We start from the raw sequence: 17,432 nt of genomic DNA on the forward strand, positions 1-17,432 counted from the left end.
CCACCAGGCTGAAGATGCACCTATGGCATGCTAGGTATGAAGAGAACCCAGCGCATAACGACGGGAAGAGGGGAGGAAGCCCTACCACTAGGGAAAGAGAGAGTGGAGACCCCTAAACAGATCTAAACAACAAACCCTGACTCCCCTATAGACCCTAAATAGGTTCTGCACCTATCGCCGGGCAGGAAACCTGGCCCTAGATGACCCTAAGGCTAGGCCCTAGGTAGGAAGCGGGAGAGGTGAGCACTGAGTCAGCCCCACTGCAACTAAAGTACACACAGGGGAAACAAACAGGGGAATACACTTAGCTCCAAGTTGACACCGGAGAAAGAACGGCCACAATCCACGAAGGAACTCAAAGGTAATTCTAGCCAAGTAGAATCCCAGGCCTGAATAGGTATGACACGCTATCACCAGCAACTCTCTGAGCAATCTGAGTGTATTTAAGGACACAGCAAGGAAGTGCTGATTAACAGCAGAAAGGTGAGGATACCTCGGGGTCCTAAAGGGAATGGTATAATCCCCAAGCAAGGTGAGGATCACCGTTGGGTTCTAAAGAGAGGAATCATAAAAGGATCAAGGAGATGTATTGTATGTAAGGCCAAATGCAGCGACCTTCTACAGCCGGACACCCCATGACTGTCAACCCTGACACACCCGTGACAACCTAACTATTAGTCTCAAGCAGAGAACCCCCTTTGTAGATAAAGATACTGGAGGAAGGTCAAACTTGCCCATTCCTCTGGTGGGAATAGGCTCTGGAACAGGAAAAAGCCTAAAAAAGGTCCAGCAGAAGACAACCCTATTTGATGGTGAGGTGACGCATGAAGGTTACCACCATGGCCTTATGGGTTGATGAAGAAGTTACGTATTACACATTACTAACGATACACAGGTCTGTAGTTATAAGGGAGGCAGAGGAAGCAGCATTGCACCCAAGCCCTGGTGACCAAGAGAGCCTTAAGGTCCATTAGGTAATTTTCCTAATTTTTTTTACATCTTAGGTTTTCAAACCATGATTTGTGTATCCTGGAGGAGTAAATGCAATGCCACCAAGGGGTACTTACATTGTGCTCAATCTATAAAGATTATGTAATGTAAGATTGTGACCTTGGGGTACTTTGATTTATATATGCAATTTGGGATTTATAGGTGTTTTTTCTGCACTGCTGGTGAGGTTCCACAGAGGAACCAGGACACCAGGATTGATGTATGGGTATGTATGGGCTGCGTAGTTACATAGTTAGTATGGTTGAAGAAAGACACATGTCCATCACATTCAACCGAAGGATGGGACATGCCTTATGGCAACCATACACATCCAACATTTGATTTCCAGAGAGTGAATGTGTTCTTTAATCAGGAGACGGAAGATAGATCCCTTCTCCCCCCGAAAAAAACAAACTGAATTCTCACTAGATTTTACAAAACTAACTTTGTACATTGTTAAAAAGTTATCCTAGACCTGATGGGGCTGTTGGCCTTATTTTGAAAATCCATGTCAGAATGGTTTTATGGTCCTGATATTAGAATGAGCATCTTAGAAGTCCATCTGTAGAGTAAGAAGGCTCATGAGTCTGTGTTTGTACAGTCTCCACCCACCCAGCCTGACATCTGCAGCATATACTGAGCAGTGTGAGAACTCTACAGGGAGGAGGGACACTGAGGAATTGTTAATCAGGTTAGGTGATTGAATTAAACTTTTAGAAAGCATGAAATAGGCATGAAATTGATTTTCACAGCAAGTACACTAACCTCATCAAGTTTAAGAGATGCATTTAATAGTCTACCTGTTTGCATTGTAAAATGTGTTCATAAATGCACTTTAAAACTAATATGTACAGACACTATTAGAAACTCTGTATTAGACTGTAGACCAAATGTTGAATTTGGCATTGTATGAATAATAATTATAAGTAAAACTAGTGATGATGAAATTTATCCTAACCTGGTTTTGTTTTTTTCTTTTAATTTGCCTACGAGTAAGATATTATATAAAATAAAGAAATAGGTATTACCTCCACCTTGAATCACCTGCTGTTCCAGCAATATCTACCAGCCCTGGCATTGATGAAATCCTGTCCAACAGTCATTTGACTGCTGCAACCAATCCTAAGTGCTCACATGTTGTACATGCAAACATCATCACTGAGGACAGTGATTGGCAGCAGCGTTCTGATGACTGCTGGATGGGATGACATCACTGACTTCTATTCAAGGGTCAATAATTCTTATTCCTTTATTTCAGATCATTCCCTACCCCAGAGCAAATCTCGGAAACCCCATTAATACGAGATATCTAAATGCTAATCCCAGGACAGGTCAAGGAGTCATTTTTATGTATTTTAGCATTTTTGGTGTTACTAGCAGATACAAAGCGGACACACGGGAGGTTTCACAATCAGATATTGCTGCAGATAGATATATGAGGAGTGAGGTGTCATTACTTTATGTATAAGTTCATGGATAAGGAAACCTCTCAGGAATACAGTCACATCGATATTTCTCTGATAATTCCCTGCTGGTGCAGTAATGTAGGACTGCCAGCGTATAGGCCGGGTCTGAGCCATGCAACGCGCGTTCCCTCCTGGAGAACCACATCAAAGAACGTGCAGTTGTAAACAGGAAGGAAGTAACGGGGAAACGTCAGGGCAATAGAGAAGTAGGTGGGAGTAGAATAAACACGGAAGCTAGATGGAAGGATGAGATGATATTTCTCATTGTATGGTTGTATGGGAGGGTTGGCGAAGCAAAGAACTTCACTTATTATTGGGATAGTCGGGGAACGTTGGGCCAGGCTGAGCGCAAGCTGCAGTAGAGTTTAAAACAATCTAAGCCTCCTTACTTAACTTCAACTGGTAGCCAATAGAGGTTGGTAGACCAGAAGTATTGTTGGCACTGCACTGTATATGGAGTAAGTTAACTCAGCCTCTTTATACCAATTAAACCAACAGTTGCACTGGGTAGCGTTCTCACTGCACTGTATATGGAGTAAGTTAACTCAGCCTCTTTATACCAATTAAACTAACAGTTGCACTCGGTAGTGTTCTTAAAGAGAAATCTTAATTTTGCCCTATGTGCTAATGATGTTGCCAGTGCCAGTGGGTGGTTCTGATCTTGTAAAGTGCTCATGTTCTAGTGGCTAAGCGTCAAGGGTGTTTCCTTGGGCCAAATTCCTTGGGGGCACAAAACTCACACCTTGCCCCAATTAATGCTTCTTTTTCGAGAAGCTCAGGGGCGTAGTGAGTGCCTGCCTGGTGGTGGAAATCTGCCTTGACATCTAGGTTGGTGCCACTAAGCAGAGCACAGCATCAAGATGAGTTTGTCATCGGACGAGATAACAAACCTCTTAGGTTGATGCAGTGAGCTTTGTAATATTGGTCGCTACCTATGCAGAGCACAACAGCCAATGACAAAATCATCTTGTCTGTTGCACTCTGCATAGGCAACAAGTGAGATGACAAAGGATGCACTGTGCTCCCCCATTTGTAACTAGGTTTTTACATACTTTTTCTAACTCTAACTAGGGTCAGGAGTAGGAGAAGGGTAAGGCTGAATTCAAACGCCCATGAAATGTGTCTCGAGAATGGGCTGTAAAGTCCGGGCCGAAGATACTCAGACCGCGTTTTTAGGGCCTTATGGGTAGGGATAGTGGTAACACTAGTGATAGGGTTAGGTTTACAGATTAGTTAATAAAATAGTTACATAAAAAAACATGAAAAAGGTAATAAAAAATAAAAAGTAAAAAAAAAATAACGATATCTAACTTTCTTTTTTACATTTTATGTGTAATGGTCCATGGGTTAGGGGGTGCAAAAGCCTGCTTTGTCCCAGGCACTGGCAACCCACGCTGTGCCACTGTTAGACTCTCTTTGGTAAATCCTGCTCCTCCCCACCTCCTTAGTCTTGATTGACTGCCCTGTGTTCCTTACTGCATTCAGTGCTGATATATCTTCTGGACAATGTCATGGTCCAGATGTACAGCACAAGAATGCAGCACATCACTAAAGGAGTTGCTCAGAGCCAGTACAGAGAATATGATTTCAGCACTGAAGAAAGTGGCGAATACTGTAGCAGTCAATTAATGGGGTTGTCAGCTACTGGACACCAACCTAATTAACTGTCAAATGGTGCTTCGATCCTCGAATCTCAGTGCTATGCCCCCCACTGGTCACTTGACAAAAGCAATGTGATGTGACCACTGCAGCAAAGTATCGGCCACTGATCGGCTGTAGCCTTCACAGTTTTGACCACGTGGAAGAACAGTGGGTCTCCCACGCCAACAAGAGTAAGATCAGTAATCGCTTCATGAATATGTTTCCTGTAGAAATGACGATAACTCAATACTTTTCCGTCTGTTTTGTATCTTTTTTGGCACAGTATTGTGTTGTTTGCTGTGCTTCCATACTTTGGGGCGAGTCAGAAGTCCTGCATACCCCCCGAAGCTACATTTTAATGGGATCTGTTAGATTTCATTTTCGGTAAATTTCACCAAGTGGCACATGCACACTTGACAACCGATTAGGAAGGATGGCAATGGTGAAGTGACACTTTTAAGGGTTTGTCTGGCTAAAAAATTCTAACTAATGTGCTTAAAAGGAACGTGTCACTTGCCATAAATATATATATATTTCTACCTGGTGTTAATGCCGCTGTAATCCTGAATCTGGTGTTGCTTTTCTTATCTTCCTGCGCCCCTGCATTCCTGAGATACAAGCCCCTCTTCTCTGTATGCAAATTTTTTTTTTTCAGGCCAGTGGGCATGGTCTTCAACTGCTCTCTGTTAGTGTCTTCATGAGGACCATGCCCAGTTTGCGAAAGTAACTAGATTAACATATGATGCGCCCCCTGGGCCGTGGGGTACTCGGTAGCCGGGCCGGTCGATGCTGGGGGATGTCACAGTGGCGGTGACCCGGTCCGTGACCCAGGGCGGTCAATAAAAGGGGAATTAAGAAAAGGGGAATTAAAGTTTTATATATATAAAATTTGTGACGCCACCTGTGGTATGCGGCTATATGGGGCCACCGCTGCGGTGCAGATCCTCTGGAGCTGATGATGATGCAGCAGAGTTGGTTCAGCTCTCCACAGGCAGAGCTTAGCTCCAGGGCAGGAAGTGGTGATGTTATAGATGTTGCTGTGCAGGGGATGGCGCAGATAATGACCAGTTCACAACTTAATGGTGGTTTCCTCTTATCTTTACTTGCGGTGGTTAGGCACACCTGGGCACGGGTACTAGCTGGTAGTAGAGGTCCGGGCGGCCTGGAAGCAAGTTGGGAATCCACCTCGCCAGGTGAAGTTGTAGGCCTTCCCTTTGCACTAATCTCTTTGGCCCTGAGGCTTATAGCTGTGCTGTGGCCCTCGTCCCTGAGTAAAATGTCTTTGTACTCACCCGTATGGCAGGCAGCTCGGGCCTTCCTGGGGTGTTGCTCCCACGTGGCGGTGCTGGGCCCTATGTGCTGCTGAGCCTCCGGGCGTCTCCTGCCTTCCGGTTTCTGCAGCTGGGCCTTCAGTGCCCCACAACCTCGGACTCCAGGGTCCGGTTCTTCTGCACTCCTCTCTGGGGTGAACTGCCGTACAGCTCCACTCCCCAGGTCTTTCCTCTTCGCTGTCTGGACTTCAACTCCTCTCACTACTCTAACTAACCCCGCCTCCAGATTCCAGTTGCTAAGGGGAGGAGCTCCCCTTGCTGGTCTGGAGCCAGGAAAGTGTTGCATGCTAGTATACCTGACTAGGGGACCCCTGCTTGCTTCCAGGCATGGCATCACCTCTTGTGCCACATTCCCCCCTAGTTAAATTCAGTACTCCCGGACTGAGGATACCTTTTTGATTTAACAATCAACGATAATGACAATTCACATTACAAATAGTTTGCAAAGTCAAAAATTACAAAAAACCCAACCAAAAATTTATAGCAGTCACTGCGGCGCTTAGTCTTTACGCCACAATCCGGGGATTGTCTTTTTCCGGATAATTGAAATTTGGCTGGTGGGAACCGCATCAACCCACTTTGTTTATCGTCCCTGGGCGTGGCTTCAGGGCACACTGTTGTTGGGCCTGGTCTTCGGCCACGCCTGCGGTTTATTTTCAAGGCCACTTACTAACTATTTTCAATATTGTCCTGACGACACCTAGTCCTGTGGTCCGATTGTCCATAAATTTAACAACTATATATATCCAAGATTATTTAACGGTTACAACAATATATAACATACACTTTAGTTCCTCCAGCGGGCAGGGAGCTGACCTTTTGTACTCCGGGTATATCTACGTAGTACATTTGTTGTCACTGACCTACCCTGGTCCCTAGTGTCTACCCCTGGTATGGTGGGTTCAGTGTGAACTACACTACAGGTAGTCTGAGGTAACACCGGTAGGCTGGGTAATCTACGAATTCTTTGACTCACCCTGGGTACGACAGGTTCACTGCTAGCAGATGGTAGATTCTCCTGATCTGCTGCTGATGAAGCATCTGTCTCTGGGGCCGACTGGTCTTCCAGATGTTCTTTGCAGCTTCCGGTGAGGCCGCTTGGAGAAAGGTCAGGACCGGTAACACAATTGCTCTGTTCACCTGCATCCAAGACCGGAGAAATGCTCCAAGGACCGTCTGGACCGTTTCCTTCCCTTTTTCTGTGGGCTGAGGGCTGTCCTGGTCTTCTTCTTTGTGTTTCAACTGTTCAGGGCATATCTTCAGGTGGTCTCTTGAGACTGCCGCTGAAGTTTCTCCTCCATCTTTACTGATGAGGCTCACTTTGGTGTTATCGTGATTCGAGGGTAGGACGGTGTATGGCTCAACCTCCCACTGGTCATCTAATTTATGGACTCGTCTCTTCCTCTTGAGTAACTGTTCTCAAGGTGATAAGGGAACAGCAGGTGCGTGCTGATTGTAAGTTTTCCCCTGCTTCTGTCTCGCCTGGGACAAACTTCTCTCCACACATTCTTGCACCTTGCGGTATTGTTGCTGCCACTCTGTATCCCAATATGCATCTGGTGATGTAGTCTCTGGTGTGAAGACTCCCATGTCTAAGTCAATGGGTAACTTGCCAGGTCTTGCTCTCATCAGGTAAGCGGGTGTACAGTTGGTGGAGTTCACCGGGATGTGGTTATATAGGTCCACCAAATCTGGTAACTTCTCAGGCCACAGGCTACATTCTTCAAGGGGCAACATCTTCAACAGGTCTATCACCACCTGGTTCATCTTCTCACACAACCAGTTGGTCTGGGGATGATACGGCGTTGTCCTTATTTTCTAGCAGCCGTACAAGTTACAGAATTCTTGAAACACTTCTGCTTCAAAGGCTGGACCTTGGTCGGTGAGCACTCGTTCAGGGTAACCGTGCGGGTGACAAAATTGTTGTTGAAACGCTTTGGCAGCCGTCTGATCTTTCACTGGCACTACTACCTGGAATCGGGAGTAGTGGTCTACTATGGTGAGAGCGTAGACATAGCTTGACCGGCTTGGGGCTAGCTTCGCGTGGTCCAAGGCTACCAGTTCAAGTGGTTGTTTGGTGATTATGGGCTGCAGGGGAGCCCTCTGACTATCACAGTCTTTCTGTCTCAGGTTGCATGGACCACATTCTCGACACCATCTCTTGATTGCCTTCATTATGCCAGCCCAGTAGAATCGCTCACGTAGCAGGACTTCCAACTTCTTCCACCCGAAGTGTCCTGCTCCATCGTGGTACACTTCTAAGACCATTGGCGCATCCCGCCTCGGGACTACCACCTGCCAGACCAGTTCGTGTGTCCAGGAGTTGATGCTTCTTCGACACAGATTTCCCTCGTAGATGAACAGCTTGCCCTTCTCCTTCCACAACTGTTGGGTCTCCTATGGAGCATCTGGATCAGGGTGCGAGTCAGCTTGTGTCAGCAACTCCTTTACCAGGCGGACAGCCGGGTCGCTATCCTGTGTCTCTGCCCATCCATGATGGGGCAATCGGTTGAACGTGGCCTCTCTGTTGGCAATGCGCTTGTCCCTCACACAGTGGGAGCACTGGGTCACCCCGTGATGATGGAAAGCGGGTAGCTATATCTCCTCCAGCTCTTCCGGGTCTTCTCCCCCATCTGACAAGTTGGGCATGCTGGACAGTGCATCAGCATTAGTGTTTTTATGCCCCGCCAGATACTTGATGGTAAACTCGTAGTTAGACAGTCCGGCCATCCATCGTTGCTCTAGGGCACCAAGCTTCGCAGTCTCCAGGTGCGTCAGTGGGTTGACCGTGAAGACTGTAAATCTGGAGGAGACGAGGTAGTGTTTGAAGTGCTCTTTTACAGCCTAGACTATGGCTAAAAACTCCAATTTAAAGAAACTATAGTTGTCGGGGTTCCTTTCCGTGGGCCGGAGCTTCCTGCTGGCGTAGGCAATCACTCTCTCTCTGCCCTGCTGTACCTGGGATAGCACCGCTCCCAATCCCACGTTGCTGGCATCCGTATGAAGTATAAAGGGTTGGCCATAGTCGGGGTAAGCCAGGACTTCGTCTCCAGTAAGAGCTATTTTCAGTCGAGTGAAAGATTTGTCTTCTGGTTTACCCCATTCGAACGGAGGTTTTGGGTTCTTGGCCTTCTTGGACTGGCCCGCTAAGAGGTCCTGCATGGGTGCCACTATCTTGGTGAAACCCTTGATAAATCTCCTGTAGTAGCCTACCAGCCCTAGGAACAAAAGCACACCCTTGATAGTGGAGTGGAGGGTCTTGGCCAGTCCTTGATCACGGTGACTTTTTCAGGGTCTGGTGCTACACCTTCGGTGCTTACCACATGACCTAGGTACTACACCTTGGGCTTCAACAGGTGGCACTTGGGCGGTTTTACTTTCAGGCCAAAATCAGACAGGGCTTCGAACACCTTGGCCAGGTGCTCCAGGTGGTCTTCATATGTCTTTGAGTAGACGATTACGTCGTCTAGGTACAGCAGGACGGTTTTGAAGTTTTTGTGTACTAGGCAACACTCCATTAACCGCTGGAAGGTTCCTGGGGCGTTGCAGGGCCCGAATGGCATGCAGATGAACTCGCAGAGGCCCACTGGTGTTGTAAATGCAGTCTTTTCTCTGTCTGCCTCTGCCACAGGAACCTGCCAGTACCCACTGGTGAGATCCAAAGTGGAGAAATAATTAGCGGATCTTAGTGCAGCTAATGATTCCTCAATTCTGGGTAATGGGTAGGTGTCGTTATGTGTAATGCGGTTAATCTGCCTGTAATCAACACACATCCCCATTGTACCATCTTTCTTTCTAAAGAGAACTAATGGAGCTGCCCAGGGGCTACAACTATCTCTGATCACCCCAGCCTCCTTCATCTCCCGCAACATTCTTTTGGCACATTGATAGTAAGCTGGGGGTACAGGCTGGTACCTCTCTTTAATGGGCGGATGATCTCCCGTGGGGATATGATGTTGGACCCCTTTTACCTGCCCAAAGTCTAGTGGGTGTTTGCTAAAGATTCGCTCATATTCTTGGACCACCTGGTACACCCCATGCTTTTGGTGGAAAGGGGTGGAGGCAGTGCCCACTTGTAGCTTCTGACACCAATCCTCCATCTGCCCCTTGGAGCCATTATCCTCCGCCGGTTTGGACGGAGGCAAGGGTTCCACTGCCTTTATTGCATTGTTACTGACAGTGAACAGCTTAGCAAGAGTGGTATACTGGGGTAAATGGACCTCTTCTCCCAACAATTCAGGATGCGTATCGGTACCCTCCCCTTGTGGACATCGACTACCCCCCTGGATGTCAAGATGGTGGGCCTACTGTCAGAGTACACGGGTTCTACCAGGGCCTGATAATCTTGACCCCTGAGACCTATTGCTGCCCGACACCATATTAACATTTCACTCCTAGGGGGCATTGCAATGGGGAATGGATCACTCATCCTGACATTGCCAACTTCTCCACCAGACAGCTCTACTTGTTGTCTTTTCATCAGGGCTTTGATCTCCTTCTGCAGAACTCGCTGCTGACTAGAACTGGCAGTCTCTGCGAACTGTTGCAACAAAAGAATAATTTCCCCAAGACAATTCTCTATCACACTGGTGCCTATAGTTATCATAGGATGACTTTCTCGGCGATCAATATCAACCATAATCATTCCTTGTGATGGCAATTCTACTCGGCCAACTTTTATGGTCACCTCTTTATACCCCACCTGAGGCAAGGGCTGACCATTGCTGGCATAGATGCTAAGATGTTCATCTGGACGGCGGGTAATGTCTGAATCAGTCCAGTATTGTTTATAAAGGATATATGGCATCGCTGTCACCTGGGATACAGTGTCCAGTGTTCATCGGGATGCCATCAAGCACGACAGGTAGGACCGGTCGTCCTCCCACGTACTTGTCTCGCCAGCTTTGTGGGCCTGGTCGTCTTACTCCTGGGAGTTGGCCCTCTGCCCCAGGGGTTGCTCGTTTAAATTACAGAATCTTGCGTAGTGCCCCACCTTTTGACAGCGGAGGCAGATGGGTTGCCCGTCCTGGTCGTAGAGATCGCTGTTCCTCCCACTGGTCGGTGGAATCCTTCTCTGCCGTCCCCACGGGACATCATCTGGACTGGAAGCCAGCTGGATCTTTTCCTTTGGAGACACTTGCATGGCCTGCATGGTTTTGGTTAGTGTAGCCACACTTTTGGTCAGCTCCTGGACCTGAAGGTGTAGGTCTGCAGACGAGTCATTATCTAGGGTCTATGCGTAAGCCTCCACAGGTGCTGGGGAAAAGGACGCCACCTGCTGGTGGTATGTGATAGTTGGGCGCAGGAGGGATGCAGCGCCACCTGGGGTAGGTTCTCGTAGCACCCGGATGGCTCGGTCTTTAAATTGCGCAAAGTCCAGATCAGGGTTTTGCAGAGCCATAATGCGCAGCTGTGTCCGGTGAGCGTTAGATAGGAGCCCCTCAATAAACTGCTCAGTTAGCAATCTGTCCTTGTCTCGCACACTGTCGGGGTCTACATGTTTAATGGCCCGCAGCACCTCCTGCAGGTTTAGAGCATAGTCCCGTACACTGTCCTGCACCCTTTGTTTGCACCCGTAGAACTTCATCTTAATTTCTGCTGTGATGCGGGTGTCAAAGGTATCCTTCAATCGGGCCAGTATTTCCTTAACAGTGCCTTTGTCCCTGCCCGGCCAGGACTTCACCTCTCTCTGGGCTGCACCGATTAGCTGGCCTAGGAGGATGCTGACTTTTTGCTCTTCAGACAGGGGGTACACTTTAAACAAACAGCGCAGTCTCTCCTCAAAGTTGCTCAGGGTGTGTGAATCCCCTGAGTAGTGGGGCAACCACGCCGCCCCCAGTATATATGGCATTGATAACGGCATTACAGTGGCGGCAGATGTGCCCGCGGCTGAATCCTCTCCCAGGTTGGGCATCTTCCTCCCCCCTAATGAACCTCAGCCAGGTCCTGGGTTTCTGCTAACGTACCAGTATGCTGCTCTGCAGGTGGGAGGGATCACTTACCCGGCGGTTCCGGATCGGATCCTCTTGCTTCCCCTCGGCGGACGGTAAATGACGTGATCACACTGTTCAGTAAAGTCTATGGCACACAGGACCCGGTTATACCGGGCTTAGTGAATCCTGTTCGTGACGCCAAGTTGACGCGCCCCCTGGGCCGTGGGGTACTCGGTAGCCGGGCCGGTCGATGCTGGGGGATGTCACAGTGGCGGTGACCCGGTCCGTGACCCAGGACGGTCAATAAAAGGGGAATAAAGAAAAGGGGAATTAAAGTTTTATATATATAATATTCGTGACGCCACCTGTGGAATGCGGCTATATGGGGCCCCCGCTGCGGTGCAGATTCTCTGGAGCTGATGATGACGCAGCAGAGTTGGTTCAGCTCTCCACAGGCAGAGCGTAGCTCCATGGTAGGAAGTGGTGATGTTATAGATGTTGCTATCCAGTGTAGTAAAGGAGATGGCGCAGATAAATGACCAGTCCACAACTTAATGGCGGTTTCCTCTTATCTTTACTTGCGGTGGTTAGGCAGACCGGGGCACGGGTACTAGCTGGTAGTAGAGGTCCGGGCGGCCTGGAAGAAAGTTGGGAATCCACCTCGCCAGGTAGAGTTGTAGGCCTTCCCTTTGCACTAATCTCTTTGGCCCTGCTGCTTATATCTGTGCTGCGGCCCTCGTCCCTGAGTAAAACGTCTTTGTGCTCACCCGTATGGCAGGCAGCTTGGGCCTTCCTGGAGTGTTGCTCCCACGTGGCGGTGCTGGGCCCTGTGGTGCTGCTGAGCCTCCGGGCGTCTGATGGGGCCAGGAGACCTGCAGTCTCCGGCCCTCCGGATTCTGCTGCTGGGCCTTCAGTGCCCCACAACCTCCGACTCCGGTGTCCGGTTCTTCTACGCTCCTCTCTGGGGTGAACAGCCGTGCAGCTCCACTCCCCAGGTCTTTGCTCTTCGCTGTCCTGTCTTCAACTCCTCTCACTAACTCTAACTAACCACGCCCCCAGATTCCAGTTGCTAAGGGGAGGAGCTCCCCTTGCTGGTCTGGAGCCAGGAAAGTGTTGTATGCTAGTATACCTGATTAGGGGACCCCTGCTTGCTTCCAGGCATGGCATCACCTCTTGTGAGGGAGGCAATGCCACTGTGGCAACCGGATCCCTGGGGTGCCACACATACAAGGAAAAAGTGGCCATATCTCAGGAACAGAGAGCCACATGATCAAAAGAAAAACAACATCGGGTTCAGGAGAACAGCAGCCTTAACACCACGTAAAAAAATACACATTTATAGCTAGCGACAGGTCTTCTTTAGATTAGTAAGTTATACAAGATACTTATATAATTAGGTGCCCTATCTTCAGTTACAAGCCTGGGTCTCGGGGGCTAGTAGGTCCCCTTTCAGAGTTTCAGGTTTAAGCATGTGCAAAGGGGGCTGGCTAAGTCAGCCCCCTTCTCGGTTATAACTGATGTACAAACAGAGAAGGGGTTTAGTTAGCTATTAAAATGAGCAGTGAGCCTGCCTCCTTCACATATGGCTCTGGTCATATGCTCATACAGAAAATCTTGTTTTGTGTTGGACACGCACTGGAAGGGAATCTGTTGGACCTGGGACCAGAGCATGTATGGGACACTATCCAAATGTTAGTATATTTGTAAGTTGCATAACTAATTTATACGGTAACTAGAAGGAATATAGAGCGCACATAGGGTCTTATCCGAGATAAAAGGAATACTCGTGAAAGATAATTCAAATTCACTCACCTATTAGGGTTGTGTAAGACACAACCACTGTACTTAGCAATGGCGGCTGCTGCAAACCCCGAAGCAATGATCCTTTGTTGGGTGAAGAGAATGGGGCATCAGACTGCGCTGCTCGCCTGTCAGAATTATGTACCAGAGGAATCCAAGTCGATGTAATGATGAAATAGACTTTATTTCTACGCGTTTCGCGGTGATCACACCACTTCCTCAGGACAGTCTATACACATACACATACAGGGTCTGTTACTTATAGCGAAAGAAAGCACATGGAGACGCCTCCCTTCAAAAAAACCACCACACCCAGTGGGTGGGAAATCAGACTAAACACATGTATACACCGTAAAGCACACACAATACAATCATAAAGCATAATAGAGTATATCACTTAAAAACATTACTCATACATTTAAAAATATAAATGTTGATTTTTTTTTATTTATTTTTTAAATATATTAAAAATATATTAAAAAAGTAGTTAAATAAATAAATAAATTTTACAAGCTAGGGGAGTGCTTGAACCTATGATGTTGACCCATTGGTTCTTTGTCAGGACCCTGCTGCTGCGGTTTTAAACCATTGGGGTTTGGGTTTCACCCCCGTAGTAAACCCTGACACAGTCGACTTCCTTGACCTCACTTTCTTTCATGACAATAAAGAAATTCACACAAGAACCTACTTTAAAGATGTGGATGTGAACAGTTATATCCATTATCAAAGTGGACACTACACTAAATGGTTGAGGAATATTCCGCTCAACCAATACAAAAGAATTAAGAGGAACTGTAGTATGGACATAGATCTCATCAACCAATCAAAAGTTTTATCACATAGATTTCTTGAAAGAAGTTACCCGAAAAAAATTGATCCAGAGAGCATTCTCTGAAAGCAAAAAAACAGAACGGACAGACTTAATCTCGAATAATAAAAAAACAAAAAAATCAGCATCCAATACTACGTTTAATTTTAATTTTATCACCACTTTTTCAGCCCAGAACAAGAGAATTTGTTTAGTTCTGAAATAACATTGGGGTATACTTCTCAATGATCCCATATTGGGGAGGCTTCTACCCAACAATCCCCTGATAACCTTCTGAAGGGCCCCAACATTAAAAAATATGTTGGCCCCAAGTTGGCTAAAGAAAAAAAAGGATTTTAATCCCTCTGTAGAAAAGCCCAGACAAGGCTCCTATAGATGAGGCATCCCGAGATGCCTATGTTGCTCCAGCATCATTCATAATGCGAAAACTTTTCCATCAGACAGTAAAAATCCAGATGAGTTCCAAATCAAATATTATTTGACTTGCCAATCCAGTTTCGTCATCTATGTCATTATATGCGAATGTAAGAAATTATATGTGGGAAGGACAAGGCAACGATTTTTGCAACATGGCCTTTCTAGGCATTATGCGATATATCACAATAAAAGGATCTCCTTTAGGGTGATCCCTATTGACCATGTCCCCCATGAGATCTCCAACTGAGTCCAGACTCTTTAACAGGAAAGAGATCTTCTGGATTCATAAGTTGAACACTATAAATCCACATGGACTGAACGAAACAACTGATTTGTTCAATTAATTGAGATATATCTATGGACTCTGCTTTGTTCCTCTGTATAACCCACCTCCTTTTTCTCTGTATTTTGTAATGATGAATGTTACTGACAAACATCCGCTCTTTCTATGAAGGGGTTTCATCCCTTCATTGTGGTTTGTCTTTGCTTCCTTTTTTCTAACCCCTGTTTTTCCATCAGTTTTGACCCATCAATTGCTAGGTGATTTTTATAGGGATCACCTAACGGCAATTTCTCTTAATATTGAACATTCCTTCTTTTAAACTAGTCTAAGAGCTTTGGAGCTTCTTTTATCCATTATTATTATTATTTTTTTTTTATCTCATAGATTCTTGTGAAACTATCACCAAATAAAGAGATCAAATCAAATTCACCCATGGCTCAATGGTTTAAAACAGCGCAGGAGGGTCCTGACAAAGAACGAATGGGTCAACATCATAGGTTCAAGCACTCCCCTAGCTTGGAAAATTTATTTATTCATTTATCTACTTTTTTAATATATTTAAAAAAAAAAATCTTAATTTATATTTTTAAATGTATGAGTAATGTTTTTAAGTGATATACTCTATTATGCTTTATGATTGTATTGTGTGTGCTTTACGGTGTATACATGTGTTTAGTCTGATTTCCCACCCACTGGGTGTGGTGTTTTTTTTGAAGGGAGGCGTCTCCATGTGCTTTCTTTCGCTATAAGTAACAGACCCTGTATGTGTATGTGTATAGACTGTCCTGAGGAAGTGGTGTGATCACCACGAAACGCGTAGAAATAAAGTCTATTTCATCATTACAGCGACTTGGATTCCTCCGGTTCATTATCCTGACAGGCGAGCAGCGCAGTCTGATGCCCCACTCTCTTCACCCAACAAAGGGTCATAACTAATTTATACACATTTAACTAGAATTCCTTTTAGCTGGACAACTCTCCTAAGAAATACCCTTCATCACCTGTGGTCATTACGCCAGGAACCAACATAATTACACATTTGTGTCTTGGCACTGATGGTTCTGCTAGTCACTGGGCCAAGTAATTGTTAATGTCTAAGTCGGTGTCACTAGACAAACCTTGATATTTCAATGTCGGATTATAACAATTATATGCACCAGAATTTGCATGATAAAGTAGGCTCGTATTGATGTTGAATTGTTCAGAATATTTCGCCGTTGCCTTGGGCACAATCGTTGCCATTCGGGTTGGCGGTGACCTATTATTTTGTTGGTTCTAACAGCTTTTTTTTTTTGTACTTTTGTGAAAAAGAACAATTTAAAAGGTAAATCTCTGACACAAAAAGAGCACTTTATTCTCCAGAAACTCAATCAAATAACTCGTTTCTTTCAAGTGACCTGCTTTTAAAAATAGGTTTGTATTATGCGCAGAATTAAGCATCCTTTATCAATAGTAATCGCTATAATGGAGGAAAGAAGGAGCTGAAACGTTCTTCTTTTTCTCCTCTGCGCCGCAGCACATTCTGTTCTATTTATGTTGCAAAAAAAAAAAGAAAATCTAATTTACTTGACAGTTTGGGCAACTGGAGGCAAAAAAGATAATTGCTCGACTTCATTGACAATTAAAATTATATTAAAACATGAATATTGTACTCAGTTTAGCTGGTAAATTTTCATTACTTTATGACGCATCTTCTTTCTTTTTTTTTTGTTAATGGTAGCATTAAAGCAAATTAAACAAATCATTAGGGAAAGGGTTTTCCAGATTAGTGTAAATATACCTTAAAGGCTCTAAAAAAATGTATCGTATATATTTAAAGAAGCACTCCCATCAAAGTTTCTGTGTATTTACAATTGCTCATTTTGCATTTTTTTCCCAGTAAATTCTTCTCTTTTCTCTGCTCTATATAGAAACAGGGAGTCTCTTGTTCCCGATTTATCATTCTCCTCTTCAATTCCCGACCCAACTACCACCCCCCCCCCCCATGCCAAAAACTTTTGCAGTGACTTATGACTTATACAGGGAAAATTGTCCTCCTGGTTGTACATAGAGATTAGAAGGATTCAGTTTGTCAGTTTTTAATCATGTGATGTCATGGACCTAAAGGAAAAGAGAAGAATTAGCTGTGCAGAATGGCAAAGGAGCAATTGTAAGAACACAGTGCCATATAATATGAGTATTGCAATATATTAAGTGGATACAAATTTTGATGGGAGTGCTTCTTTAAACGCCACTCTTCACCTTTTTGACTCCTCGATGACGCCCAGGCTTAGCATTCTCCTCACCTCCATGGAGATCACCTCAGGCTTCGGGAATCCGGTACGGGCTTTGGTTCACCCTCACATACGATTCCGTGAGGATTTCATGCTCCATCATCTGCGTACAACCTGGCAGTTCCGAAAACAAAACCCGGTTCCGTTGAAGCTGCTCTCGGCACTGTTGCTTCTGGGCCGTTGACAGTGTCTCTGCCACTGTGATATCCTTGACTCGGGCTTCAGGATGGGCCCCCAGGCATATAGCTACTGGTTCCCTGTCTCGCCACAGTTTGAGCTGGTTAATGTGGTACACCTAATGCGGCTTTCTTCTCCCAGGTTGGGGGACCTTGTAGTTGACGTCACTCGTATGGCCCTTGCCACTTGGCCAGGAACTTACTTTCCACCATGGGGATCAGCACAAACACCCGGTATCCAACTGTCTCAGTCTCGCCGACTGACTGAAGACCCTTGCCTGGACCTCTTGTGC

General features: G+C 46.0%; 1 protein-coding gene across 4 annotated transcripts in view; it reads right to left on the bottom strand.

The window, feature by feature from the left end:
• HHAT (hedgehog acyltransferase) overlaps positions 1-17,432 on the bottom strand; it is a 411,417-nt gene that overhangs the window by 74,860 nt on the left and 319,125 nt on the right. The gene's annotated exons all lie outside the window — the stretch shown is intronic.

This window comes from Phyllobates terribilis, unplaced genomic scaffold (assembly GCF_046119375.1).
Source record: "Phyllobates terribilis strain yellow unplaced genomic scaffold, ASM4611937v1 Scaffold_3__8_contigs__length_932513732, whole genome shotgun sequence".
Taxonomy (NCBI): Eukaryota; Metazoa; Chordata; class Amphibia; order Anura; family Dendrobatidae; genus Phyllobates; species Phyllobates terribilis.